Genomic DNA, 27,796 nt, shown 5'->3' with positions numbered 1-27,796 from the left:
CAGTCTGAAGTGCTTGACTTGCAGCAACTGATACATTGTGCAAGTCTGCTGATCCTACAGTTTGGTTCCAAGAGTGGAATTTGCCTGTTAAAATGTGGAGAGGTCACATTTTTTTCTGCACAATGTGTGGGTTTGTTGAGCTGTAGCTGTTTCTGTCCAGTGTGGATTGCGAAATATTGCTTGAAGCACTGGTAGATGCTTTGCATCCTATTTGAGGCAAAACAAGCACACATTCTTCTTTGCCCTTGTGCAGGTAACTTCAGAGCCAACAGTTTATGTGTTCCTGCCTCACCTCTGAATTTGTGACCAGACAGGGTTAGTTTGATCTGACATGGATATTGGAGAAACAGAATGATATTCCTCTAGATTCCACTTGCTCTAAGATCTCTCAAGCTTTGATACTTAGTTAACTTTTGGAGGACCGAAGGAAGGAAAATAAGCCAACAGCTCTCTTAAAACACAAGTTTATGTATGGCTGCCAGTGATACTTCAGTGTATCTGAAGAAGTGTGCATGCACACGAAAGCTCATACCAAGAACTAACTTAGTTGGTCTTTAAGGTGCTACTGGAAGAAAAAAATTTTTTTGTTTTGACTATGGCAGACCAACACGGCTACCTATCTGTAACTGGAGTGATGCTGAAAGTTGGACTTCCCCCTCCGATCTTCACAATTTTCCTCCATGTTTTCTTTGTCTTAACACTTTCACTGGATGCAGGTAAAAAAAGGTAAAGGTAAAGGACCCCTGGACGGTTAAGTCCAGTCAAAGGCGACGATGGGGTTTCAGCGCTCATCTTGCTTTCAGGCTGAGGGAGCCGGCGTTTGTCCACAGACAGCTTTCTGGGTCATGTGGCCAGCATGACTAAACCGCTTCTGGCACAATGGGAAACCCTTATGGAAACCAGAGCACATGGAAATGCCATTTACCTTCCCACCGCAGCAGTGCCCATTTACCTACTTGCACTGGCATGCTTTCAAATTGCTAGGTTGGCAGAATCTGGGACAAAGCAACGGGAGCTCACTCCGTAGCACATATTCAAACTGTCGACCTTCCGATTGGCAAGTCCAAGAGGCTCAGTGGTCTAGACCACAGCGCCACCTGCTTCCCTGTATACAACCAAATGCTGGATTATTCCTCCATACTGCTTTCAAGAGAGATTTTGCCACAAGGTTTCACCTTTGTTAAACTTCGTGTTCTTTTCCTTCATATTGATTAAATACCTCAGGTTTTATAGTTGAACCAGAGCTGGCCCAAGACACCTTGCGGCTTAAGGCAGGCAATCCATTCCCCTGTCCCCCAGGCCTTTGGGAATTTGGGTTTTCTGCAATGGTAATTGTGCATATGGAATGAGGGAGGGGACCTGCAGCAATAAATGACTAGTATCTGATGTACCACAATTTATAACTGGCAATATCTGTCTGATCAGAGCTAAATTTTGTATTGTGTCTCAGCCCTGCCCCCTCATCTGTTTTCATGGCAAAACAATACACAGTGGTACCTCAGGTTAAGTACTTAATTGGTTCCGGAGGTCTGTACTTAACCTGAAACTGTTCTTAACCTGAAGCTCCACTTTAGCTAATGGGGCCTCCTGCTGCTGCCGCACCGCCGCTGCACGATTTCTGTTCTCATCCTGAAGCAAAGTTCTTAACCTGAGGTACTATTTCTGGGTTAGCAGAGTATGTAACCTGAAGTGTATGTAACCTGAAGCATATGTAACCCGAGGTACCACTGTACCACTTTGAGTAAAGAGCACAGGAAAAGAGCATTTTCTTTGCCACTATAGCAGCAAACTCTGGCCCTCCAGATGTTGTGAGACTACAATTCCCATCATCCCTGACCACTGGTCCTGTTAGCTAGGGATGATGGGAATTGTAGTTCCAAAACATCTGGAGGGCTGGAGTTTGCCTATGCCTGCACTATAGCCTGCCCCTGCATGCAGATTACATGACCCTCAGTTGGACTTAATTTAATAGAGTTGCCTTTTTACTTCTGCAATAAGGCAGTGTTTGCTGGTTTATACTTTTTGTGTATGGAGAAACATCCAGTCACATGAGCTTCCACCTGCAGTCTGAAGTCGTGCAGTCTAGATGCAGGTTTCCCATCTCGATGAGAGCTAGGCCAAAGTATTTGAGCGACTTACCTGTATATATATAAGGGACGCGGGTGGCGCTGTGGGTTAAACCACAGAGCCTAGGACTTGCTGATCAGAAGGTCGGTGGTTCGAATCCCCACGACAGGGTGAGCTCCCATTGCTCAGTCCCTGCTCCTGCCCACCTAGCAGTTCAAAAGCATGTCAAAGTGCAAGTAGATAAATAGGTACCGCTCCAGCGGGAAGGTAAACAGCGTTTCTGTGTGCTGCTCTGGTTCACCAGAAGCGGCTTAGTCATGCTGGCCACATGACCCGGAAGCTGTATGCCTGCTCCCCCAGTCAATAAAGCGAGATGAGCGCCGCAACCCCAGAGTCGGCCACGACTGGACCTAATGGTCAGGGGTCCCTTTACCTTTACTTTACCTGTATAGAGCAGGTCAACAACCATTCTGTCCTCTCCATAGCTGGGGGGGGGGGCTGCGGGCTATTCTATGCTTCTTGGAAATCTTGGATTGCCTTCCCTTCTACCTAACTGTGCACCTATTTGCAACTGGCACCTTCTCTCTAAAGGATGCTTTTCCTGCCATAGCAGCTTCCCAGGCTTTCAGTGCTCTCTATTCAGTACTTTAATACCAATTTGGGGAAATGGGTACTCTCACTTCTGTACTGCCACTATGAATCCTATTGCGCAGTTTGATGCCTGATGTGCATGTGTATGTACAAGCTTAAGTATATTGAAAGTAATATTTAAACCCATGAAAGGATGTAATAAACACCTGGTGTTCTATGGAGGTAGCTTTGGATACAGATATATGCATGGATGTTTTATATACATATACATCTGAAGTCAATGTTGGGGTGAAAAGATCATTTATATTTTCTTCTTAAAAAGAGAAGGCATATGCTTGCTGCTCAGGAATAAGTCCCATTGAGATGAGTGGGACTTACACAAGAGCAATTTAAGGAGGTGACAACTGCCAGTCTCCAGCAGTGCTAGAAACAGTGACATTTGCAAAAGTAGCATGCATTGATGTGGTGCAAATTTTACCTATTTAAGAAGACTTTCCCCTGAATTTCTTTCCTATTCTTTCAGTGAACCGAGATTTCAACTGCCACACTGTCATTATTATTGCAGCGAACAATTGAATGTGTGTGTTTATGTTGTGTTCAGCTCAGTCCAAGGTACTTCCAGGACTGTGATGCATGTAAGGTATTTGGAAAACAAAATATAAGCTACTGTGCTTCTCTGTGGGCAGCCAAAGAAGTTTATTACAAGCCGTAAGGATGAGGGGGAACAAAAGGGATTCACAATGGAAGCATACACAGTGTGTCGTTCTTGGCAAAGAGGAAATTTTACAAAGATAAATGACTTCGTATCCATTTGGAATGGTTTTGCATGGCGAAGGCGATGGGGGCTTTTTATAGTCATCTGGGTAATTTGCATAGATTCATACCATAAAGCTCCAATATTCTGTTGGGGGCTCTGCTACTCCTGCAAAGTTATTCATTCAATGTTTGCAGCCAGATTGATTAATGAATTACCAGATCTTGCATAAAACGACTTGGCCTGACTTTTAAACAGCCCCTGATGTTTTCTTTGCAGAGTCTTGTGACTGGCGTCAATGGGTTTCTAGGGCTCTAGGCCTCCTGTGGAGCTTTCTGAACTGGTCTGTTCCAGTATATATGGATAGATATGTATACGTGTGTGTGCGTGCACGTGTTTTTTAATTCCACTTCTCGATTTTCTCCAAAACGAGTAGCCCAAGGCAGACTGCTTAAGCAGATAAAATCTTGGGGGGGGGGGGCTTGTAGTAAGGCCCTCCACGGCTGCTACCCTTCAGTGCCAACTTGGCATGATTTATCATAGCCATCTATTTGGCACCATAGTCTGTAAGGTGAGTTGCCTGGTGTTACTAGCACAAAAATGCGTTACTGGCTCTCTGAACTTTGAAGGAAAGCCTCTGAGCTATTTGCAAAGTGCTGGTGCTTAGTGAATACTAAATTACATTTAGGAAATAGTCTAGAGCCACCAGTTATACTTCATTTTTATTCTTGACACAGACACCTAAATCAGAGAACAGTAACATTTCAGAGATTATGGAAGCAGTTTGGGTATGTTCCAACGCTATAATAGGATCAGAATTTTAAGGCCCTTTTTTATTATTACCAATAGTCACTTAGTTTCTACTGCAGTGTACTTTGTAGGGAATTACAGCTTTTACTAAAAAGATTAAAATGCTATTATGCAAATGATTGCAGTATGTTATTATGTTTACAAATTAACATCCATGGCTCAACACACAAATTAACTAACTATTCTATCTATATTATTAAGGATTTAATAAAGTAAGTGTTGATAAAAAGGGAGAGAAGCTTCAAATTGTTAATAGGAACTGATTGTGATTTAACGCTGGACTTAAAAAACTCACACACATTGTGCTTAATGTTCTAGATGGGGCAATGGCCAAATGAAGCTCATCGTTGTACTTAAAGGAACGGAGGGTGGAATGAAGAGCAAAGCTGAATGTCCTGAGGTCTTAGCGAACATAAACTAGATTTCTCTAGGCTATATGGCATAACAGGCAGCGTATCTGTAAATCTGAGGGAGGCATAAATGGTTATCCCCAACAAACCCACAGTTTGTTGAACTTTGTAAGTAGGTTATTGCAATTCTAATGACTACGTGTTTCAATGTTTTATATGTCTTTCAAAATGCATCCCACGTACCTAACAGCTTGCATCCCTCCGAAATGCACCTTTTATTATGAAATTTTTGTTACAGCAAATGGGATTTTGCGTGCATGGTATTGCAGCGGGACAAAAGAGGATGTGGTCGAGTTTAGACTGAGATGGCTTTACCAAGAGCCCTGCAAAATTGCTTGTTTCGGCATTTCAGCAGAGATCATAAAGAACAAAAAGGCAACCAGATAATAGCCACTTAGGTCCTAGAGAAATGAATGCATGGAATGTGGCTTTTGGGTAGACTTTGAGAAGCACAGATAGTGCTGTGGGTTTAGGATGCAGATTTCGGATAAGGCAGTTCAGAAGAATAAGCAAATGTAATATTGCTGTGATTTATTCAGTTTGTTCTTTATCGATAAAAGCATTTGTGGGGTACTCCATCCTCTCCCCTATGTTTTTAACATCTATATTAAACCACTGGGAGAGATCATCAGGGGGTTTGGGCTGGATGTTCTCCACTATGCGAATGAAACCACGTCTACCTCTCATTTAAATCAGAACCATTGAAGGCAGTGAATGTCTGTGTGAGTATCTGGAGGCAGTTGGAGGACGGATGGTGGTTAATGGATTGAGGTTGAATCCTGACAAGACAGAAGCACTGTTTCTGGGGGACAGTGGGTGGGCGGGCAGGTGTGGAGGACTCCCCGGTCCTGAATGGAGTATGTTGTTGTTGTTGTTGTTGTTTAGTCGTTCAGTCGTTTCTGACTCTTCGTGATCCCATGGACCAGAGCACGCCAGGCACTTCTGTCTTCCACTGCCTCCCGCAGTTTGGTCAAACTCATGTTAGTAGCTTCAAGAACACTGTCCAACCATCTCATCCTCTGTCATTCCCTTTATCCTTGTGCCCTCAATCTTTCCCAACATCAGGGTCTTTTCCAGGGAGTGAGTCTTCTCTTCTCATGAGGTAGCCAAAGTATTGGAGCCTCAGTTTCAGGATCTGTCCTTCCAGTGAGCACTCAGGGCTGATTTCCTTCAGAATGGAGAGGTTTGATCTTCTTGCAGTCCATGGGACTCTCAAGAGTCTCCTCCAGCACCATAATTCCAAAGCATCAATTCTGTGGCGATCAGCCTTCTTTATGGTCCAGCTCTCACTTCCGTGCATCACTACTGGGAAAGCCATAGCTTTAACTATGCCAACTTTGTTGGCAAGGTGATATGTGTCCCTAAAGGACCAACTGTGCAGCCTCAGCATCATTTTGGACTCACAGCTGACCATGGAGGCACAGGTCAACTCTGTGTCCAAGGCAACTGTTTACCAGCTTCATCTGGTATGCCAACTGAGACTCTACTTGCTTGCCCACTATCTCGACAGAGTAGTACATGCTCTGGTTATCTCATGCTCAGACTACTGCAGTGCTCCCTATGTGGGGCTACCTTTGAAGGTGACTCAGAAACTACAATTAATCAAGAAGGTGACTGCTGGGCTGGTCGCTAGGAGGAGCTTCCAGGACCATATAACACCGCGCCTGAAAGATCTGCATTGGCTCCCAGGATGTTTCCAAGCACAATTCAAAGTGTTGGTGTTGATCTTTAAAGCCCTAAACCGCCTTAGGAAGGAGCATCTCCATCCCCATCATTTGGCCCAGACCCTGAGGTCCAGCTCCTAGGACCCTCTGGTGGTTCCCTACCTGCAAGAAGTGAAGTTACAGGTAAAAATGCAGAGGGCCTTCTCGGTAGTGGTGCCCAACTGTGGAACGTCTTCCTATCAGATGTTGAGGAGATAAATAACTATGCAACTTTAAAGACATCTGAAGGCAGCCCTGTACAAGGAAGTTTTTTAAATGTTTTATTGTGTTGGAAGCCACCGAGAGTGGCTGGGCAACCGTGTCAGATGGATAGGGGTGCTACTACCACTACTACTACTACTATTAATAAACAATTTCTTTAAAGAAAAAGAGGCAGTTGGGATCTCTGAGACTAACTGATTTAGATGGGGGGGGGGAAGCGCACAGTGAGGTCCCTCAATCTGATCTCACGTCTTCCAAGAACTAACAAGATGGGCCCTTGGACGTGCCACAATCTCTCAGTCTTGTCTCTCACCTGTACTATAGATCTGGCAGTTGAGAGCATAGTGGCTGGGTTAGGTCACCAAATGAGTTCATCACATTATTTGAACTAGAGTCTTACTGCCTCACACACATAGCTAACCTAGAAGGGGAGTAGGGTCAGCAGCATCTTTTGGCAACGTAAGTTGCAGACCAGACAGTGTTGGAGAGTAGGAGCTGGGAGTAGTCCATTTTCCATGGATTCTCTATGACAGAATCCATAAGTAGGTCTTGCTCAGAGGCAGAATTCCTTGCCTAACTAAGATCACACTGTTCTGTATCAAGGTATCTCTAGAGCAAGGTATCTTCCAGATCAGTTGTGTAAATCAGCTAAGCTATATATCCTAAGGGAAACCAAACAATATAGGTATTTCTTTTCCAATCAACTGGAGAAATTCTGTTCTGTGACGTAATGAATAACTCTTGCTTCCAGACATTCTGAGACAAATTTCAGCCTAATCTTTCCATGTTTTCTAAGGAATTTGAACTCGTGTTTCCTACTTAAGCTTCCAGTTAGGTTCTTACTTTATATTTGTGTGTGGATATGCATGCACACACATGTATGTAGAAGCAAGTAGATATAATATTCAGATATAATTAATTCAGTACTGCATATAGGATAATGCTTCTAAACTGAAAAAGGGCTCTTTTGTTGTAGCAATCAGTTAGCATACATGCTTGATCAGGAAATATCTCAATTTCAAAATGAGAAACTTGTTTAACTTGGTCTTTTTGTGATTTAAATAAATGATTGACATGGCCTTCCTTTAAATCACATCAAATCAAATCAATTCACCCCATTAATGTGATGTGGGGGTAAAATGCACTTTGTGCCCCAAATCTAGCATTTAGCTATAGTAATTCTGTGTATGCGACAAGCCCCACATAATCATATGTTTAGCTGCAGTGACCGTGCTGTTGTGTACTTTGAAGCATCAAGGTTTACTAAATAAAGGGGATGGGTGGAGATACTGTGTTTCCAAAAACACTGTTAAAAAATACGCCGGGGCAGCTGTGCCTAAAGTCTTGTGCATTCAAGTTAGATCTGTGCATTGCTGAAACCATTCTCAAGCAACTCGCTATGTTTCGAGCTAGGAATGTACAGTGTGGAAATATTTATACATTTTTTCCCTTATCTAGCTGTTGCAAGGTGTGTTTTGTTTCTTCGTTCTGTTTCCCGAATTGGAGGAAAGGTGCTATTCAGTGTTAGCCTGAATCTGTTGAAGCGAGTCCATGAAAGTTACCGTATTTTTCGCACGATTGGACGCACCGGACCATAGGACGCACCTAGTTTTCAGCGGGGGAAATCAAGGGAAAAATATGATTCCCCCCCCCCCCGCAGCTCTGGGAGCAGTGGACTTCTCCCTGCTTTTGCGGGAGGTGGCGGAATTCCCCCACCTCCCGCAAAAGCCCACAGGAGCCCCGCGTGACTCCTGCGGGCTTTTCGACCAGGAGGGAGAAGGGACTGAAACGGCCAGTCAGTCCCTTCTCCCTCCTTGGGGAAAAGCCCCCAAGAGCGGCGTGCTCTTTAAAGGCTGCGCAGCTCTTGCAGGCTTTTCTGGAGGTGGGGGAATTCCCCCACCTCCTAGAAAAGCCAGCAGAAGCCACGGAGCCCCTTTAAAGAGCGCGTGGCTTTTGCCTGCTTTTGCGGGAGGTGGGGGAATTCCCCCATCTCCCGCAAAAGCCCACAGGAGGGTTGGAGAGTAGCGGGAAGGCGTTGCACGCCTTCCTGCTGCCCCCCAATCTCTGGGGCAGGCGATGGGGGAAGCGCTGCTTTCCCCACCGCCAGCCTCGAAGCCGGGTTGGAGAGTAGCGGGAAGGCGTCGCGCGCCTTCCTGCTGCCCCCCATCCTCTGGGGCTGGCGATGGGGGAAGCGCTGCTTTCCCCACCGCCAGCCTCAAAGCCGGGTTGGAGAGTAGTGGGAAGGCGTCGCGCGCCTTCCTGCTGCCCCCCATCCTCTGGGGCTGGCGATGGGGGAGGCGCTGCTTTCCCCACCGCCAGCCTCGAAGCCGGGTTGGAGAGTAGCGGGAAGGCGTTGCACGCCTTCCTGCTGCCCCCCATCCTCTGGGGCGGGCGATGGGGGAAGCGCTGCTTTCCCCACCGCCAGCCTCAAAGAGCAGACTCTCCTGGCTTCAGCGGAAGCAACGCGAAGCCTCCGGAGCGCAGGCTTCTGAGGCTTCGTGTTGCTATCACTGAAGCCAGGGAGCCTGCATTCGCTCCATAGGACGCACACACATTTCCCCTTCATTTTTGGAGGGGAAAAAGTGCGTCCTATAGAGCGAAAAATACGGTATTCCCTTTCCATTCACCCCCTGACATTTCTCAGCTAAGTGAGCTTGATGTGGCTTCTTTCAAAGCTTATGGTGAGGTGGGGTGTGTCTGGTTCACAGATAAAAAGTGGCATGTCCTGTTTTGCTGCTCAAGGCAAAGTGGGAAGTTATGCCCTGCCCTGCTGCTGCTGCTGGTTGCTTCGAGAATACTGTCCAACCATCTCATCCTCTGTCATCCCCTTCTCCTTGTGCACTCCATCTTTCCCAACATCAGGATCTTTTCCAGGGAGTCTTCTCTTCTCATGAGGTGGCTGCCTTCAGATGTCTTCCAAAAGTCAGGTAGTTGTTTATTTCCTTGACATCTGATGGGAGGGCGTTCCACAGGGCGGGTGCCACTACCGAGAAGGCCCTCTGCCTGGTTCCCTGTAGCTTTCCTTTTCGCAATGAGGGAACCGCCAGAAGGCCCTCAGCACTGGACCTCAGTGTCCAGGCAGAACGATGGGGGTGGAGACGCTCCTTCAGGTATACTCCTTCAAGTGAGACCACACCAATCTCCAGTGAAATCTCACCGAAATGGTGTGAGATCTCATGTGTGCCGCAAGATCTAGTGCCGTTTCGGTGCGATGTCACCAGAAATCTCACCTGCTGATGCTGGTTCCGCTTCTCCACCAGAGGTGGTGGGGCAGGCAGTGAGCTTCACCCTTCCTAATGGCTGTGCCGACCCTGCAAAGTCATAACTTATCATTTAACATGATCCCGTCGAACATGGGCATTGTTGAAGGTGTTCTGGGGAAATATGTATATCTGTGAGCCCATGTGCTAAACCCTGTCCCTGGAGCCTACCCACCCCAGAAATCAGACATGACAACAATGTATGGGTTTAAATTAGGCCACAACTTTATTGAATTTCAGGTGCAGGAACCTTGGCTTAGGCCTTGAAGTCATCCCTCTCAACCCAGCAGGGGCCAAGAATGTGCAGGGCAGTCAGGTGCAGTGGGAGGGGACTATGAAGCGTGAACTTATACAGCGTGCCCTCCCACTTCACCAAAGCCGGGAGTTTGACCTATATGCCGCCACTCTAGGGCCAGTGACCCCCTTTAACGGACCCTGCAAATGCCGCTGCGTGGGGGTGCATGAAGATGTTTGCCCCCACCTCGAAGATAGACTAGATAGACTACAGGATACCGACCAAGGACTAAAACCACAAAAATTGTGATGAATTGCTACAGGGAAGGCAAAACCTGCCAATGCAGGGAAATTCCTCCCCGGTTCTGAATACAGCAACCATCTTATGACCATAGCTGACTTAGGAAGCAAGAGGTTAGCTTGCAAAAGAAGACCATGTTATATTTTAGGGAGGGTTGGGTGGGTGAATCAAGAGGAATGACCACTCCCCACATTAAACAGGGGGCGCCCTTTGTGTGGTCGCGCACAGCCCCCTGGAACCTATGCAGCACCATTAGCACAGGCTTGGCTTGGTCTTCCGCAGGTGGGATACCTGGAGGTCTCTGCCTACCTCAGCCAGTTGCCCAATCCCGCCTGGGGAAGCATTGCCAAGGTGATCAGGCCAGGTAGGGGGAGGGACCACCTGCCCACGCAATAGGGGGAGGATCTTAGTGAACTGGGCCAAAGAGCATTGGCCCTTTTCCTGGTCCTCGCTCCACCCCCAGCCGGCAGCCCATTGTCCTGCCGAGACCAGGTAAGCCCGCACGGTGTCGCAAACCCCGCCCACCTCTTAGAGGGGGTGAGCGGAAATTGTGCAAGCAATTGTGGGGGGGGGAAGTGTTGGGGACCACAGTCCAAGTACTGCTGAGGACCATATTCCCTGGCCACGGATGTGACAGGTGTGAGGCATGCCAGCAGTCTGAAAAATCAGAAGGCTCACCTAGTAGGTTCCTCCATGACAATTGCCCAGACCGAGGAAGTTCAGCAGGTCTTGCAGCTTCACAGGGCAGTGTGGCCAGGGATTGCCTTGTGGCTCAGGATTACATCATGCTGAGAATGATTTTGACCTGCATTCATATCCTGGCTCGAACCTCCTGCAGTTCTGCCTTCCAGCCACAGTGCTGTTGTTTCAGGGAGTCAGGAATCTGTTCATGACCTGCGCTGTTCCTGGTTCAAGACCCGTGCGTGACAGCTAGAAGAGAAATGTTCATCCAGGACAAGGCAGCTAAGCTAAAGTAAATGGGTGAACATAATGTCTTGGCTCATGTGTTTAAAACAAACCCCTTGAGGACACTGTGTTCTTGCAAGTCAGATATCTAAATACAAACTGGAGTCAGCTGCCATACAAGCAAAAAATGTATTAGCCTCCCTCCTCATAGGTCATTGCAAATCCTCTTTGGTCACCGTCGCGCTGCACATCTGTTTTAGTGAGATGCAGATCCTTAAGGTGGCATTTGGAACTTCATAAGCACACAAACAACCCAGCTATAAATTGCTGCTGCTGGAGTTATTTTGAATAAGTGTATACTGTTTCATATTTATAATGGCGAAGCTTCATAATATTCACAGTGAATATATAACACAGATCAGTTCAACAAGCATGAAATTGTATGTTGTCAGGTTGTCACATAAATAGAGCCATATTCCATGTTACAATAATATTGGACTAAATATTTTCTTCTCCTTAGAAACTGTACAGAGAGCCATGTAAAGGGGGAGAGGAGCAAGCTGCCGGCTTTTCTCAAGATTAATGCTATTTAAAAAAATAATAATTCCTGGTTGTTTTTAAAAAGGATTCCCTCCCCCAGCCCATTTGTAGGGGAGAAAATATTTACTTAGACAAATGCTGATTGGTTAAAACGCCTACATTTTTTTCGCTCCCTAATGCTTCATTTCCGAACTATCCATTTTTAAGAATTGTTTCCATTTTTGAATTTCACATCAGTACTAATTGCTAATAAATGCTGCAACTTAACCCAGGCACGCGGTCTCCCTCCTGACCCATCCCACTTAGCACTAATTTATGGCAATGCCATTATGGAATGATGAAAGATCACAGCCAAGTCTAATTTAACGCTCCTCATCACTCTTGTTTTGCTTGCATATTGTGTATTGTGGAATGTATCAGGAAAAAGTAATGTTGCGTATGCGCAAAACAAAATCCACAGTAAGTGCTCCATACTCATCGAGTTTTGTGCTGTGGTTAAAATGTCAGGTCAGAGCCAGAGAGTAGCAGCTTCAACTCTCTGCCCAGCCATGATGTGTTACTTGACAAGAGGTCAAATGTGGAGGAGAACCATAGTGCCTTGTACTTCTTGGATGAGTAACTGATTTATAAATATCACAAGTCCGTCTAGTACCTGGATAGCTCAGTTGGTTAGAACACGGTGCTAATAGTGCCAAGGCTGCAGGTTTGATCCCCGTATGAGACAGCTGCCTATTATTGCGTTCCAAGGGGTTGGACCTAGAAGATACTCAGGGTCTCTTCCAGCTCCATGATTCTGAAATTCCCATTCAGGTAAAAACTAAAATTGCCATCAAGCAATGCTATCCACAAATTATACCGCCCGTGCTCTCCAGAATGCCACATGATCAAAACTATGACTGTGCCACAGTCAAAGTAGGATATACCATATTTTTTGCTCTATAAAACTCACTTTTTCCCTCCTAAAAAGTAAGGGGAAATGTGTGTGCATCTTATGGAGTGAATGCAGGCTGCACAGCTATCCCAGAAGCCAGAACAGTAAGAGGGATCGCTGCTTTCACTGCGCAGCGATCCCTCTTGTTGTTCTGGCTTCTGAGATTCAGAATATTTTTTTCTTGTTTTCCTCCTCCAAAAACTAGGTGCTTCTTATGGTCTGGTGCGTCTTATAGAGCGAAAAATACAGTACTTTTTAAAAAGATGAGCGAAGTGACATAGCCCAAGTCAAGCTGCGCGTGCAGAATATGGCCGAGGAATTAACCCAGCTGCTATCTTTCATCCTATGCAGTGGAAGGAGAATGCAAGAAATGGTCAGGACTTTTCAGAACAGGAGCAGTAATAGCCTTTGCACATGGTAGTTGACATCCCCTTGCTTGAGTGAGTGGATGAGATGACAAGTGTGTTTGTGAAAGATTAGCATAAAGAAAAACTGAGAATGAGGGAAACCATCGAGCAGAGGCTGGATACGTTTTTCCTTTTCTTAAATGGAGTTCCTACTTCATGCTAGCAGTTTAAACAGTTAAACCTCTTTGCAAGATCATTTGCATTACTCAGGGAAAGCTCAAAGTTGCCTTTTGTCTGGCTGAAGATCTTGTGTTAAAGCTCAATGTCTTTTCCAAGTTGAATCTATGTGTTCAAAAGAAAGTACTACTGAGTTCAGTGGAGCTTGCTACCAAAAAACTATGCCTAGGATTGCAGTTATGTCTTCGGGTTGTGCAATTTTGGGTTGCACACTGCGCCGAACCTGGAAGTGCCAGAACTGATTACTTCCAGGTTTTGGCATTTGCACATGCGCAGAAGCGCCGAATTGAGACCTGCGCGTGCACACACACGCTGCTGTGGGTTGCAAACGTGCTTCCCGCACAGATCACGTTCAAGCGTCCACTGTACATACATTAAATTTACATATAATTATGATTAAAAGCAGTATGCTACAACGGCAGCAAGAATACTCATAGCAAAGCACTGGAAGACGCAAGATCTACCCACTCTGGAAGAATGGCAGATGAAGTTGATCGACTGTATGGGACTGGCAGAAATGACTGGCAGAATCCGCGACCAGGGATAAGAGTCGGCAGAAGAAGATTGGAAGAAATTCAAGGACTATTTACAGAAATACTATAAAATTAATGAACTTTGAAAGATGCTGGATCAAACTTATGTGGTCTCTAGCTGTTATGATAAAAATAATTGGGATTAAAATTGTTTAAGTCATAAAATTTAAAAAGTTGATTGGAAAATAAGGTGTTAGTTAAAAGGAATGTTAAGAGATTAGGATTTGCTGGATTAACAATTTGAACTAGAAAACAAGAAGGGGAGGTATGAGGAAGTCAAAGAAACATGTTACTGAAAAACTGTGGTTGAAATTGATTTGGTTTTAATATTTTTCTTTTTCTTTTTTCTTCTGTGTTTGTATAAAATTGGAAAATTTAATAAATATTTATTTAAAAAAATATATAATTATGATTAAAAGCAGCATAGCACCAGCCCCCTCATTAAAAGCAGTCTGTTGGGACAAGAAAGCCTTCACCTGCTGATGGAAGGACAAGGAGTGAGCCGGTCTAACGTCTGGGAGCTGCAATCAGGTTGCAAAGGATGTTGCAAATGAATGAATAGGAGGGAGTAGGAAGCGTGAAAATGAGATTGAAAACGAAGGTTGGGGCATGAATTGTAGGGATGGTGGCTTCATAACTGGGCGAAAGGTGAAATTGCAGGTTTAGGAATTGCAATGTGTGGCAGGAGGTTCCCACGGGGTCTTTCGTGTGCGGGGGTGGGGGGGTGGGGATTGTACAGAAGGATCGGGAAGGCATGGGCAAGAAGGTGAAAAAGGATGCAAAGTTTGCTGCAGAATACAAGAAAGAACTGGCTTCGGAAATGGGGCCAGGAAGGTGGAAAGCTAGTTAGTGGCTATTGGGGAAGCTCTAGGCTGATAGCCTGGGAGGAATGGCGGTGGGAGCGAGCCAGGATACAGCCCCATGTCTTCCCATAAGTCTTGCTGTGGTCCATGAGCGTCTCTGGGAATGCTATACTGGAGTTTCTGCCAGTTAGTGTGAAAGTGGTCCCTTCCTGCCTCCAAATTGCTACCTTTAGCTGTAAGTTTGTATGCCCATGGAAGTTTTACAAATCATTCAGGAGACATTCTCTCTTGCACAGCCCTGATGGAGAAGTTATGTTGCTTTACTCGAGAGAAGCCCCATTGACCTCAGCTGATTATAGTTGCTGCCTCTCAACATAGTTAAATGGATGTTGGTAGTATTGTGGTATTCTACGGTTCTTTTTTTCCGTAACATACTTTGCTTTTTGTATACTACTGCTTTAAGTATTATATTAAAGGTACCTATATTCCAAAGAAAAAATACAGCAAATCCATGATCTCTTCCTGGTGTCCTTTTTTCTTTAAATCTTTGTAAATATAAAAGCCCTTGGTTAGGGATTAGGGTGCATGTATTCTCTGTATAGCGCCAAGCACATACATTAATAAGCTTTTTCAAGGGGCAAGCTGAAGAGAACCAAGGTTATATTTAGCCAGTTTGGTCTCTTTGGGCAATAGGGAGTGATAAAGCCAGTTTTATTCTTATTGGAGTGCTTCTTTTTTAATGCAGTCGATTTGGATGTTGTGATTATCCCAGGTTTTCCTGTAAACTTTGAAGAGTGTTAATAAGATTTAGTCACTCTTTTATCTGTATAAACTTGGACTGCTAGGATTTATTATGGATATCCTAGAATGGGGTTTTAGTAGTGTGCTAAAGTGAAAGTGAAGAAGAAGTAATTTTCAAAATCTAAACGTAGAAGCTGTGCTGTGTCTCTAGCAGTTTTTGCTGATGTCTGTCTGTAGGAATTGGAATACACCTGTGCAGAACTCCTGAGGCCCAGTTAACATGTCATCTTCTTTGGCAATCACTCGTAGCCGAGTAAGATTGTCTTCCATAAACATGGTTTTAAGAGTGAGTCCGTAAGTGACTGTGGAGGCCAATTCTGGATCCACACGTCCTTCCACAGTGGGGACATAGGTTTCTGGGCTGGAGTTGATCACGGTAAGGATTTGCCAAGCGTGCCTTTCTCTTAGCGCGTTTCTCCCTTTCATTCTGAGTTTGAGTGTCTTCAAAACCCATGACACCTTTGGTAAAGGCTGTTCTCCAACTGGAGCACTTCCCAATTGTTGGTGTTCGTACTACATTTTTTAGATTTGCCTTGAGAGAGTCTTTAAACCTCTTTTGTTGACCACCAGCATTACGCTTTCCATTTTAAAGTTAGGAATAGAATAGTTGCCTTGGAAGACGATAATCGGGCATCCGCACAACATGACCAGTCCAATGAAGTTGATGTTGAAGGATCATTGCTTCGACACTGGTGATCTTTGCTTCTTCCAGTACACTGGCATTAGTTCGCCCGTCTTCCCAAGTGATGTGTAAAATTTTTCAGAGACACCGTTGATGGAATCTTTCGAGGAGTTAACATATAACACGCTTAACATGTTAACATGTTTAATGTTAACATGCTGAATGTGAACGAGCAAATGTGTGGATTTCTGGAGAGAAGACAGGCTTCTCTGCTGATGCACTTCACAGGACTCTGCCATGGCTTGGTTTAGCATTGCATCTGAACCTGGGCTTGTGGTTTGTATTATATTTTTCTTGTATCCCTTCGCCAGTGATTTGTTGGTTCATTATCCCTAACTTGGTTTTTATTAGTTAATTTGCTCTACAGAGGTGTGAAAGTGCCTGGTTCCGGGGGCAGGGGCGGGGTAAACACTGCTAACAAATGGAAAATGAAGCTTGGAGATTCCTTGGCCATATCAGAAATGCTAAGAAATAATCTCTGATTCACAGTTCGTATGGGATGTTGTTGTTGTTTTTTCTTTCTTAGAATATCATTGGTGAAATACTAGTTCTCTTTGGGGATGTACCATTTATAGCTCTAGAGTTGCAATTTCTTCCTAACGTGTCATAGCAAAATTGTAGTGGACTGTCCATACCATTGATTGCATATCACTGTTTTCGGAGAGTGACTTCACATTGCCCATCCACACAAGTGATGAAATGTGTTCTGTTTGAGAAAAGTTATGCATCTTTAGTCACACCTCTTCAGTTTCTGTTCCTCCAACCAGTAAATGTTGGGATTGTGAGCATATTCATAGGGTTCTGATAGCCCCCTGGTGGGGTGTCCCCATATTGGTATTTAACACCTGGTAATCTGGAATTCTGGTTGTGAGGGAGATTAGATGGCAGGAACTTCTTGAATTGATTGATAAATGGAAAAAAAGGAATGAAGCAGATGTTCCTCAAACCACGCACCACAAATGCCACAAAAGGAGCAGGAGGAAATTGAGCAAAACAGCTTCCACACAATCAAAATATTGCAGAAGTATCCTGGATCTTTCACAAATGTCATATGTTTTGTGACAGAATTGAAATGGTTTGGTGACTGCCATATCCCAGAATAGTAATGGAATGATAATGACATCATGTGGAAATATGTGGATATAGTAGTTTGTAGTTATAGCACTACAAACAGTACAACTGTAAGACCCTTGATTATAATAATGTAATCTCCAAAATCTCCTGTAAAAAAACACATTGTGGCTGAATTCTATTCTCTGGTGTGATTTGGAAAATTATTGCTTCAAATCTGTAGCTCTAGAGCTGATTTGATAGCTTAGGCAAACCATTATTGCCTTGATTCACCCTTTAACCACCACTCACCTGTGATGAAAAACAATAAGGTATCTTCCAGTTGCTTTGGACTGCAACTCCCATCAACTCTAGTCAACATGGCCAAGTGTTGTTGTCCAAACCATGTGGAGACTCTTTTTTAAAAAATGTTCCAAATAAGCATGCCAGGACAAAATCTAGTCTAGAGTCCTTTCTTTGACTTGCTAATTTTCTAAATTTGTTTTGCTGGAGAGTATTTAAATAGCTCTCTTGCCAACCTAGCAGTTCAAAAGCCCGTCAAAGTGCAAGTAGATAAATAGGTACCGCTCTGGCGGGAAGGTAAACGGCGTTTCCGTGTGCTGCTCTGGTTCGCCAGAAGCGGCTTAGTCATGCTGGCCACATGACCCGGAAGCTGTACGCTGGCTCCCTCGGCCAATAAAGCGAGATGAGCGCCGCAACCCCAGCGTCGGCCACGACTAGACCTAGTGGTCAGGGGTCCCTTTACCTTTACCTATTCAAATAGCTGATCCTCTACTTGCAGTCTCAGGTGGGAAAGTTCAGCAACAAATACTTTTTCAGAAGCCCAACATAATGCATGTAAAGTGCCTTAGGACAGTTTGATAGAGTCAGAAATTCTGGTGAAGAAGTGCACAGGTGTCTTGTTCTTTGACTTAAGGAAAAGTTGTGTGGTGGTGGGGAGATTCATGGGGATGAGTGCACATGAAGCTGTCACTTTTCCACCACACAAGATTCCCTTGAACAAGTACCGTGTAAACCCAAGGCACTCATGCATCTACTTTCCAGCACGGCTTAGAATGTCAGTTAGAGAATGCCTACCCCACACTCTGGACTCAAATGAATTTTAATGTTACTGCTAAATTAATTAGTAGCCACATAGTTGAATGGCTCTGGAATTTCATTGCATTCAACAATTTGGCTCTCTTTGATCAATGATTCTGCACTTGCAATTTGCATTCCAGGCTAGAATTGATGAGGTTTTCTGGGTTTTATTTTTTATTTTTAGTTTATGGAGAAATGGGAGAGGACGTGGGAATGACCTTCCTTCCTATGCATCTGAATTAGCACCTGGATGTCTTTAAGCTGCAGTGAGGTACATCTACAGCTAGATTTTGCATTTATGCACTAGTGTTGAGTTTTATATAGAAAGTGCACAGGCAGGCTGCAAGACTCTCTGCAATATCCCAAATAACGTAGGCTGCATACATAACACACAGTTTCCAGAACCCTTAGCAAACTACCATTTTCCAGGATTCGTTGAAGGAAGCTTTGTGCTTTAGTTGTGTGGTGTGTAAGCATACATTACTTACATATATATATATGACATCTGCAGTTGCTGCTTTTCCATTTTAATAATACAAAATGCAATCTGTGATTGCATAGCACTTAAACATGCTCAGAGAAATTAGAATGATAAGGTAAAAACACTATTTTACCTTATTATTCTAACTTTCTTTTTTTTTTTTATAATATATTTATTGAAGTTTTCAAATAAAGCATATATTAGATAAGCACCACTTATCATTGTCCATTTAACATCTCTCAATTGTTACATGGGACTCCCCCACACCTCCCGCATACACTTACATCATTATTAAATTAATTTCAAACAAATTATCATTTAACTCATCTTAATTAATAATCTTAATTTGGTTTGACATATAATTCAGCCTTAAATCTAATTTAATGGTAGACAATTGTCTGCACTGGCATCCAATTCAGCACTCAGCCAAATTACAATATTTTTGTAAATAAATCTTAAATTTCCTCCAGTCTTCTTCCATCCTTTCTTCTCCCTGGTCTCGAATTCTGCCGGTCATCTCGGCTAATTGCATATAGTCCATCAGTTGCATCTGCCATTCTTCCACAGTGGGTAGCTCCTGAGTTTTCCAATTCTTGGCAATTAATATTCTTGCTGCTGTTGTTGCGTACAAAAAGAATGTTCTGTCCTTTTTTAACACACTCTGGCCGACAATACCCAGGAGAAAGGCCTCTGATTTCTTAGTAAAGGTGTATTTAAACACCTTTTTTAATTCATTATATATCTTCTCCCAAAAGGCCTTCACTCTAGGGCAGGTCCACCAGAGGTGAAAAAATGTTCCTTCATTTTCCTTACATTTCCAACATTTGCTATCAGACGAATGGTATATTTTAGCCAGTTTAACAGGGGTCATGTACCATCTATACATCATTTTCATCACATTTTCCTTCAACGCATTACATGCAGTGAAGTTCAGCCCAGAGGTCCACAACCTTTCCCAATCTTCAAACATAATATTATACCCAATATCCTGCGCCCATTTTATCATTGTTGATTTTACCATTTCGTCATGTGTGTTCCATTTCAGCAGCAAGTTATACATTCTTGAAAGTACCTTAGTCTTAGGTTCTAACAGTTCAGTTTCTAACTTTGACTTTTCCACTTGGAATCCTAGCTTTTTGTCATTTTTAAACACTTCTTTAATCTGAGCATAGTGTAACCAGTCTCGCACTTTGTCTCTCATCTTTTCTAAACTCTGCAATTTCCAGTTATCACCATCCTTTTCTATTATCTCCCAATATTTTGGCCAGTTGGCCTCCATATTGGCTCTTTTCCGAGCCTTAGCCTCCAGGGGTGACAGCCACCTCGGAGTTTTATTCTCCAGTAAGTCTTTATATTTTGTCCAGACATTAAAAACTGATTTTCTGACAATATGGTTCTTGAAGGCCTTATTTATCTTAGCTTTATCATACCATAAATATGCATGCCATCCAAACGCATTATTAAAACCTTCCAAATCCAAGACATCCGTATCTTCAAGAAGTAACCAATCTTTTAACCAGCAGAAAGCTGCAGCTTCATAATACAACTTTAAATCTGGCAGGGCAAAGCCCCCTCTTTCTTTCGCATCTGTTAATATTTTAAATTTGATTCTGGGCTTTTTGCCCTGCCAGACAAATTTAGAAATATCTTTCTGCCACTTCCGGAAGCACTCTGTCTTGTCTACAATCTGCAGTGTCTGAAACAAAAATAACATTTTTGGCAATACATTCATCTTGATGGCAGCTATTCGGCCTAACAAAGAAAGTTTTAGTCTTGACCAACTATCCAAGTCTCTCTTAATCTCTGACCAACATTTTTCATAATTATCTTTAAATAAACTCAGATTTTTTGCTGTTATGTTTACCCCTAGGTATTTAACTTTTTTAACCACATTTAGTTCTGTCTCTTTCTGAAGCTGTTCCAACTCAATATCTGTCACGTTTTTCCCCAAAACTTTAGTTTTTTGCTTATTTAACTTAAATCCTGCCACTCGACCAAAGTTTTGAATCAGTTGTAGTACTCTTTTCAAACTAGACTCCGGCTCCTGTAATGTCAGAACTAGGTCATCTGCAAAAGCTTTAAGTTTATATTGTTTCGCTCCGACCTGAATCCCTTCCACCAACCGGTCCCCCCTAATCATATTCAGGAGCACTTCCAGAACCGAAATAAACAGTAATGGGGAAATCGGGCAGCCTTGTCGTGTACCTTTTTCAATTTTAAACTCTTCTGTAACCACATTGTTAACTATCAGTTTAGCCTTTTGTTCTGAATATATTGCCTCAATCCCGTTCTCAAAACCCCCGTCCCACTCCCATTTCTTTTAAATTCCCCTTCATAAATTTCCAAGATATGTTGTCAAAGGCTTTCTCCGCGTCTATAAAAATTAAAACTGCTTTAGTGTTTATGTTTGTTTGTAAAAGTTCCAATATGTCTATGATGTTCCTTGTGTTAGTAAACATATGTCTGCCCGGGAGAAAGCCTGCCTGGTCTTTATGGATTATCTCACTTAAAACTTTCTTAAATCTTCGTGCCAAAACATCTGCAAATATTTTGTAATCCACATTTAAAAGGGAGATGGGACGGTAATTCTTGAGTTGTGTCTTTTCAGTTTCTAACTTTGGAATCAATGTGATAAATGCTTCTTTCCACGATTCAGGCGCCTTCTTCCCCTCCATTATTTCATTACTGACCTCCAACAAAGGTTGTATCAAATAATCCTTCAATGTCTTATAGTAGTTAGAGGTCAGTCCATCTGGCCCTGGTGATTTGCCCTGTTTCAGACTCAGGATGGCCTGTTCAATCTCTTGTCGTGTTATTTTGCCATTTAAAATTGTTCTATTTTCTTCTGACAGCTTTGCTAATCCATTTCTCTCCAAAAATTGTGTAATCTCTATTTCATCTTGTGGCCCTTGAGTATATAACTTTTTAAAATACCTCTGGAAGCACTTTCTAATCTCTCCCGGGTTCTGAATGTTCCTTCCTTCAACCTCTAAGTTTGTTACTGTATTTAATCTTTGTCTCCTTTTCAACTGCCAAGCTAGCAGTTTCCCACATTTATTTGCCGATTCAAAAGTTTTTTGTTTCATTGTTTTAATCTTCCATTCTATTTCCTGATTTATCAGCTTGGAATATTGCGCCTGATAAAGTTTAATTTCTCTCAGAATCGGTTGGGACTTCGGGTTAGATCTTAACTTCTTCTCCAACTCTTTGATACTTTCCAGAATTTTATCTTTCTTTTCATTTTGCAGTCTTTTCTTTAAGGAATTCTGTTGAATCAAGAACCCTCTCATCACAGCTTTACTTGCATCCCAGATAGTTCTTTTTTCCACCGTAGTGTTCAAATTAATCTCAAAATAGTCCTTTAAGGTTTTTTGGGCCTTCTTTACAATTCTTTGGTCTCTAAACAGGCCATCATTCATCTTCCATCTAAAGGAGCCGATTGGGATCAATGTCATATCCATTCTCAAGGCGTTATGGTCGGAGCATGTTTTGGGGCAGATTTCCACCTTCCTCACCTTAGGTGCCAGACTTCTAGTTATCCATATTTGGTCGATTCGTGTCCAAGTCAGTTGAGCTTCAGAAAAGAATGTTCCTTCTCTTCCCAGGGGGTTTCTAACTCTCCAGATGTCAACCCAGTCCATATTGTCAGTCATTTCAAAAAAGGTCTTAGGTAGTCTTCCCTCTTTAGTAATGTTCTGGTTCTGTGACTTATCCATATTTGTTGATACGACCCCGTTCATGTCCCCCATCATGATGACGTTGTTGTAATCCAGATAATCCAGCATGGTCTCGTGCAACTTCTTATAAAAATCCGATTTTCCTTCATTTGGAGCATAAATTCCTAATATCAAAATTTTTTCTCCTTGATACTGTACTTCTATTGCGAGGATTCTTCCACTTTCATCTTTAAAGAGAAATTTTGGTGAAAGGCTCTCTTTTGCATAGATCACTACACCTCTCTTTTTAACTGTATCCGATGATATAAATTCTTGACCAAGCTTTTTATTTATTAACACCTTTCTATGGAGCCTAATCACATGTGTTTCTTGTAAGCATATAATGTCCAATTGTTCCTTTTTTAAAATATGAAAAATTTTAGACCTTTTTTCGGGACTGTTACAGCCATTTATGTTCCAGCTCAAAAGCTGCAGAGACATCCTGGATAGGTCTGGTTATTCTTTCTGGGGTGGTACCTTGTTCTCCGGTCCTTGAGGATCCGAGGGGGCGGGCTCCCCTGGAAGTTCTGGCGCTGGCAATCCAAGTCCTTTGTGGAGGTCTTCTCCGTGTGCTCCCAAAAACTTGTCTCTATCTTCCACTGTTTTGATTTTGATCTTTCTCCCTCTGTAGGTAAAGGATAATCCTTGTGGAAACTCCCACCTGAAGATAATTGCGTTGCTTCTCAACAGTCTTGCCAATTCCGTGTAGTTAGATCTAAGGTCCAGCAACTGCTTAGGAATGTCCTTGTAGATTTCAATTCTCTTGCCCAAAATGTCTAGTGACTTTTCGTAGTGCAGGCCCAAAATCTTGTCCCTTTCCTCCTTTGATCTCAGTGTTATCAAACAATCTCTGGGCTTCTCTGTCCTTCTGACTCTGCCAAGCCTGAAAGCAGATACAATTTTAAAGTCTTTTTCCTCTAACTTCCAAAACTTGGCAAATTCCTTAGTTAGAAATTCAATAAAATTATCTTCTTCCACCTCTGGTATTGACCGTATCCTCAAGTTGGTCTCCCTGTTTCGCAGTTCTGTCATCAAAAAGTAAATCTGATGTTCTCCAACTTGTTTGCTGAGTGGTCTTACTTCTTTCTCAAGTTCTTCCAATCTTTGACTAGTATCTTCAGCCAGTTTACGATTTTCACCTACAGCCTCCTTTAATTCTCCAATAGACTGGGCATTCTGTGCAACTTGTCCAGTCAGCTTATTCAAGCTTTCTGTGTTCTGTTCAATTTTAGCTGTATGCAAATCAGCCTTCTTGTCCAGAGCCTCCAGTTTCTCCAAAATTTTCTCCAAGACAGAGCTACTTGTCCCTGAAGCCATATCTCCCAGGTGCAGCTCCTCTGTCTCACCCTCCCCTGCCTGTATTAGGGAGGCCGCCTCTATGTCTGGAGGCAAAGTGGAAGGCAAGGCCGGCACAGAAGATCTACGCTGTGAGGCTGCAGATAAAGTTAGAGTTGTTTGTTTAGTCCTTCCTCTTCTCCTTACGCCACTCATTCCAAAGTTATCTGTAATCCAAGGTCAATCCAAGTTGTTCCCATGAGAAAGCAGAGTCCCAGATACAATAGTCAAACAGAGGCCGGGAAAGGGAAAGTAAAACAAAGTCACTGCTGTAAGTCCAAAATCCTCTAGAGGGAGCTTAATACGTCTTCAGGGAAAAGATCAAATCCAAGTTAAACTTATAAATTTAAATCCATGTCTATCGCCTCCACAATGTATTATTTTTAGCAGAGTAAAACTTAAAGCAAAACAGTGTTTCTTACAGTGCCTTGACTGCAACAGTTTCAAAGTATCCAGTTCCAACTCAGAATGTTTCAAAACCTGAATTCAATGTATCCAAAGTTGCAAACTGGTGCTCATCCAGGCAGCTCCAGCACCAGAGATTCTTATTTATTTTATAATCCACTGGTGCCACAGAAGAAGGATATCAATGCACCCCGAATATGACCAGCAAAAGTCAATAGCTCAAAGTCTTTCACTCAGAAAACTGCTTTAACAGGGTGCCAGCATTTAGTTAACGCATAACTTTTTGTCTCCACTCCTCCTGCTCTTTGCTTAAAGTTCAGTATAGCGGGAGATGGGCTTCCTGCTTATCCTCACTCCGTTTTCAGCCAGATTTCAACTTTTTAAAAAAGTTTTAAAAGTTTCATAAAGTTCTCAAAAAGTTTCAGAAAGTTGACAAAAGTTTCAGAAAGTTTTCAATGTCCAAATTTACTCACGGGTTGTAGTTTCCAAAGTTCAGAAAAGTTGCAGGAAGAAAGGACAGCGCTGACCGGCAACAGCAACGCGGCTTCACTTCGCTGTTTGCGCAACGACCCACAGCGCCGCTACCCCCTCCGCGATCCGGAGCCCCTTACGGGGTCCCTTCAGCGTTTTGGGGGCTGCTTCTGGCGCCCGCCGGGTCCCGAGACCACAGGCTTCTGCCACCTGTGGTTTTCCTGAATGGGTCTCCGCTTCGCCGTAGCGGACGACCCGTTTACAGCGGAGCTCCCTTCTCCTTACTCGGAGAAGGCAGCCATTACCGGTCGCGCCGCCTCCGGAGGTCCTATTATTCTAACTTTCATTTTGGTGCCAAAACATTTTCTGTCTCTTTAACAGATATTTAAGTTGCCCCTATGATTCTCTTTTTTGTTGTTGTTCTCTAACAAAAAAAAAAAATCTATTGATGCTTATTCAAAGATACACAGAAATACATAACCATTACAAAGTATCTTTTTATAATATACTGAGATCAAACAGCTACTTATTCTAAAAAAAAAAAAAAAAAAAAAAAAAAAAAGAGCAAATTCAGAAAGAGGAAAATACAAGAAAAGGAGAAATCTAAAGAAGGATAAATATCACCTGGCATGGTGGGTTTCATTTGCCATGCAGAAGTTATGATACCCAGTACTCTAGTAACAGTATGGTAAGTAAATTGTTCAGTTCTCGATAATTGCCATCAGATTATCACAATATTGTGGTTTTTTTTGCACCTATGATTCTCATTGCTTTCAGTCTCTGTTGATGTACTGATTACTACTCTTGAGAGCAATTAACACTATAGCTCTGTTTTTGAGAGCAAGGGTTCAGCAATAGTAATAATAATAGTCACTGTTACACTATTCTTAGCCCCCACCTTACCCCCAGTCCATGCTGTGAAGCAGGATTGTCCCTGTCACAAAAGCCATTTGTGGTTTTTGGGGTTTTTTCCTGCCCATTTCTGAAAGGAGAAATTTCCCTGCACTAAAACTGCTTTGCATTATTTGCTCAAACTAAGAACACTTCCTGTCCCAAAAATATGCTCTGCTCACACTGACGCCCAAACAGATTTCCTTTTTTAGATGCACTTGGATGCACTTTTAGATGCTGCCTGTACCTGACTGATAACCAAGTCTGGGCACCTTTGTAGAGTGATCCATGCCCTTTTAAGATTTGTCTTTGAATGACAAACGTGAATCTCCACTGAGTCAGCAAAAGAGAGATGATCTCCTGCAAGAGCTATCCTAGACTTCTCATCGGAGGCGGCCAAGTGGCTGGCCTTGAGTCATCCCCTCGCCTCTTAAAATAATATTTGGAAGCCAAATTAAGATAAGCATAGCTGAGACAGTTACGTGTGCTTGTATAGGGTTGCTGGGTGATCAAGGATTGACTATATCTCTCTCTCACACACCCCTCCAAAAAAAAAAAACCCAAGCTGGTTTATCTCCATGAACCATGATGAACTCTTAACAGTGGAGAAACCCTGATAATTGTGCAGTAACAAGTGCAATGGGTAACTGTTACAGCTCGTGTGCAATCTTAGCTCATATCTCCCTGCACTCTTGCTAGAAGCCCCTCAACTAGCAACCTCCCCCCCCCCAACCCCCTCTTCCCTCATATTGCCCTAAACGTGCAGAATGCTTTTAAATAAAGATCTGGGTTTTTTCTCCCAGAGTGTCTTCTGGTTTTTGAGGTTTCTGGACACGCTACCATCACATTTTCAATAAAGTGGCTAAGCTGTTTATCCCATTAAGAGCATGGGTAGGCAAACTAAGGCCTGGGGGCCGGATCCGGCCCAATCGCCTTCTAAATCCGGCCCACGGATGGTCTGGGAATCGGCATGTTTTTACATGAGTAGAATGTGTCCTTTTATTTAAAATTCATCTCTGGGTTATTTGTGGGGCATAGGAATTTATTCATTATTTTTATTCAAAATATAGTCCGCCCCCCCAACAAGGTCTGAGGGGCAGTGGACCGGCCCCCTGCTGAAAAAGTTTGATGACCCCTGCATTAAGAGGGTTTCCCTTTTAAAGTCCAGTCACTGCATCAGTGGTGATGGTGGTAATGGTTACTGCATAGCACCCTTAATGCGCCGTTCCTCACTTGTGGGGAAAATGATACTGATTGTATGTCTCTAAAAGAACCCGAGGCACGTGTTGTATTTTTGCAATTAGAGTGTTTGTGCAAAATTTTGTCAAGCCCAGTCCTTGTCGAGTTGAGGACAATACGAGGTTGGACAGAGGTGAAACAGCTATGTAGCGTAAATTGCTGTGTTGTTTAGACCAGCCAGCCTTTAAGTGGGGCAGGGACAGCCTCCCGCATTGCTTGCTGCGACCTACTGCTGGCAACGGGCTGCTTTCTGCTCTGATTCAGCATCCATCCAAGCCCGAATCCTGATACATTTCTTTTTAGGAACTCCTTCCTGCTGCTTTAAACATATTCACTTTATATTTAGCAGCATATTGATCTTTATGGGACATGCTGGTGACATCTAAGAAGCGATGCAGTTTGAGAATTGGGGACGAAGAGTAAAGTTGCAGTGATTAGTTAAGCCCGTTAAGAATTCTTGAAATAACACTCGGTAGTTATTACTGAATGTTTGGCACAAATTAAAATTGTGGCTTTTTTTGGGGGGGGGGATGTGCTAACGAATTATCCAAATAATCAAATGCTGTAGTAGTCCATTTCATCTCATTTTAATTGTTCTTCCTATAGTCCAAGGTAGAAAAAAATTAAGAATCTGGGCTTGCTGATATCTGTGAATCCTTCTCTTCCAGCAGCCATAACCCTGAGCATCTCCCAAATTGCAATCTATGATTCACCTAGATTGCATCTTATCTCTCATTTTCTTGCTCCAATAAACACTAAGTATCTAGTCTGTCTTCTGACTTCCTCTTGCCAACAGGATTCAATCTGCTGTCTGTACTTGTAGCATTGTTCCTGTAGTGTTCAACATTGGCAGCAAGTTGTTTGTTGCAAGTTTTCACCTTCTGGATAAAAGGCTGCGGCCGAGTTGCTGTAATTTAGGAATCCTTCTGTTTTATTTTCCAGTTGTGGTCCCTAGTTGCATCTGAGGAAGTAATC

The 27,796-nt window shown here is 43.1% G+C and overlaps 1 protein-coding gene and 1 long non-coding RNA gene across 13 annotated transcripts in view; one reads left to right on the top strand and one right to left on the bottom strand.

The window, feature by feature from the left end:
- The window catches only part of LOC310770352, a 516,476-nt gene that overhangs the window by 202,285 nt on the left and 286,395 nt on the right, over positions 1-27,796 (bottom strand). The gene's annotated exons all lie outside the window — the stretch shown is intronic.
- PPARGC1A (PPARG coactivator 1 alpha) overlaps positions 1-27,796 on the top strand; it is a 629,161-nt gene that overhangs the window by 525,545 nt on the left and 75,820 nt on the right. The gene's annotated exons all lie outside the window — the stretch shown is intronic.

Source organism: Podarcis filfolensis (assembly GCF_964270895.1).
Source record: "Podarcis filfolensis genome assembly, chromosome: 9".
Taxonomy (NCBI): domain Eukaryota; kingdom Metazoa; phylum Chordata; class Lepidosauria; order Squamata; family Lacertidae; genus Podarcis; species Podarcis filfolensis.
Note: the sequence above shows the minus strand (reverse complement) of the source record. Positions and strands in the feature narration are given on the sequence as shown.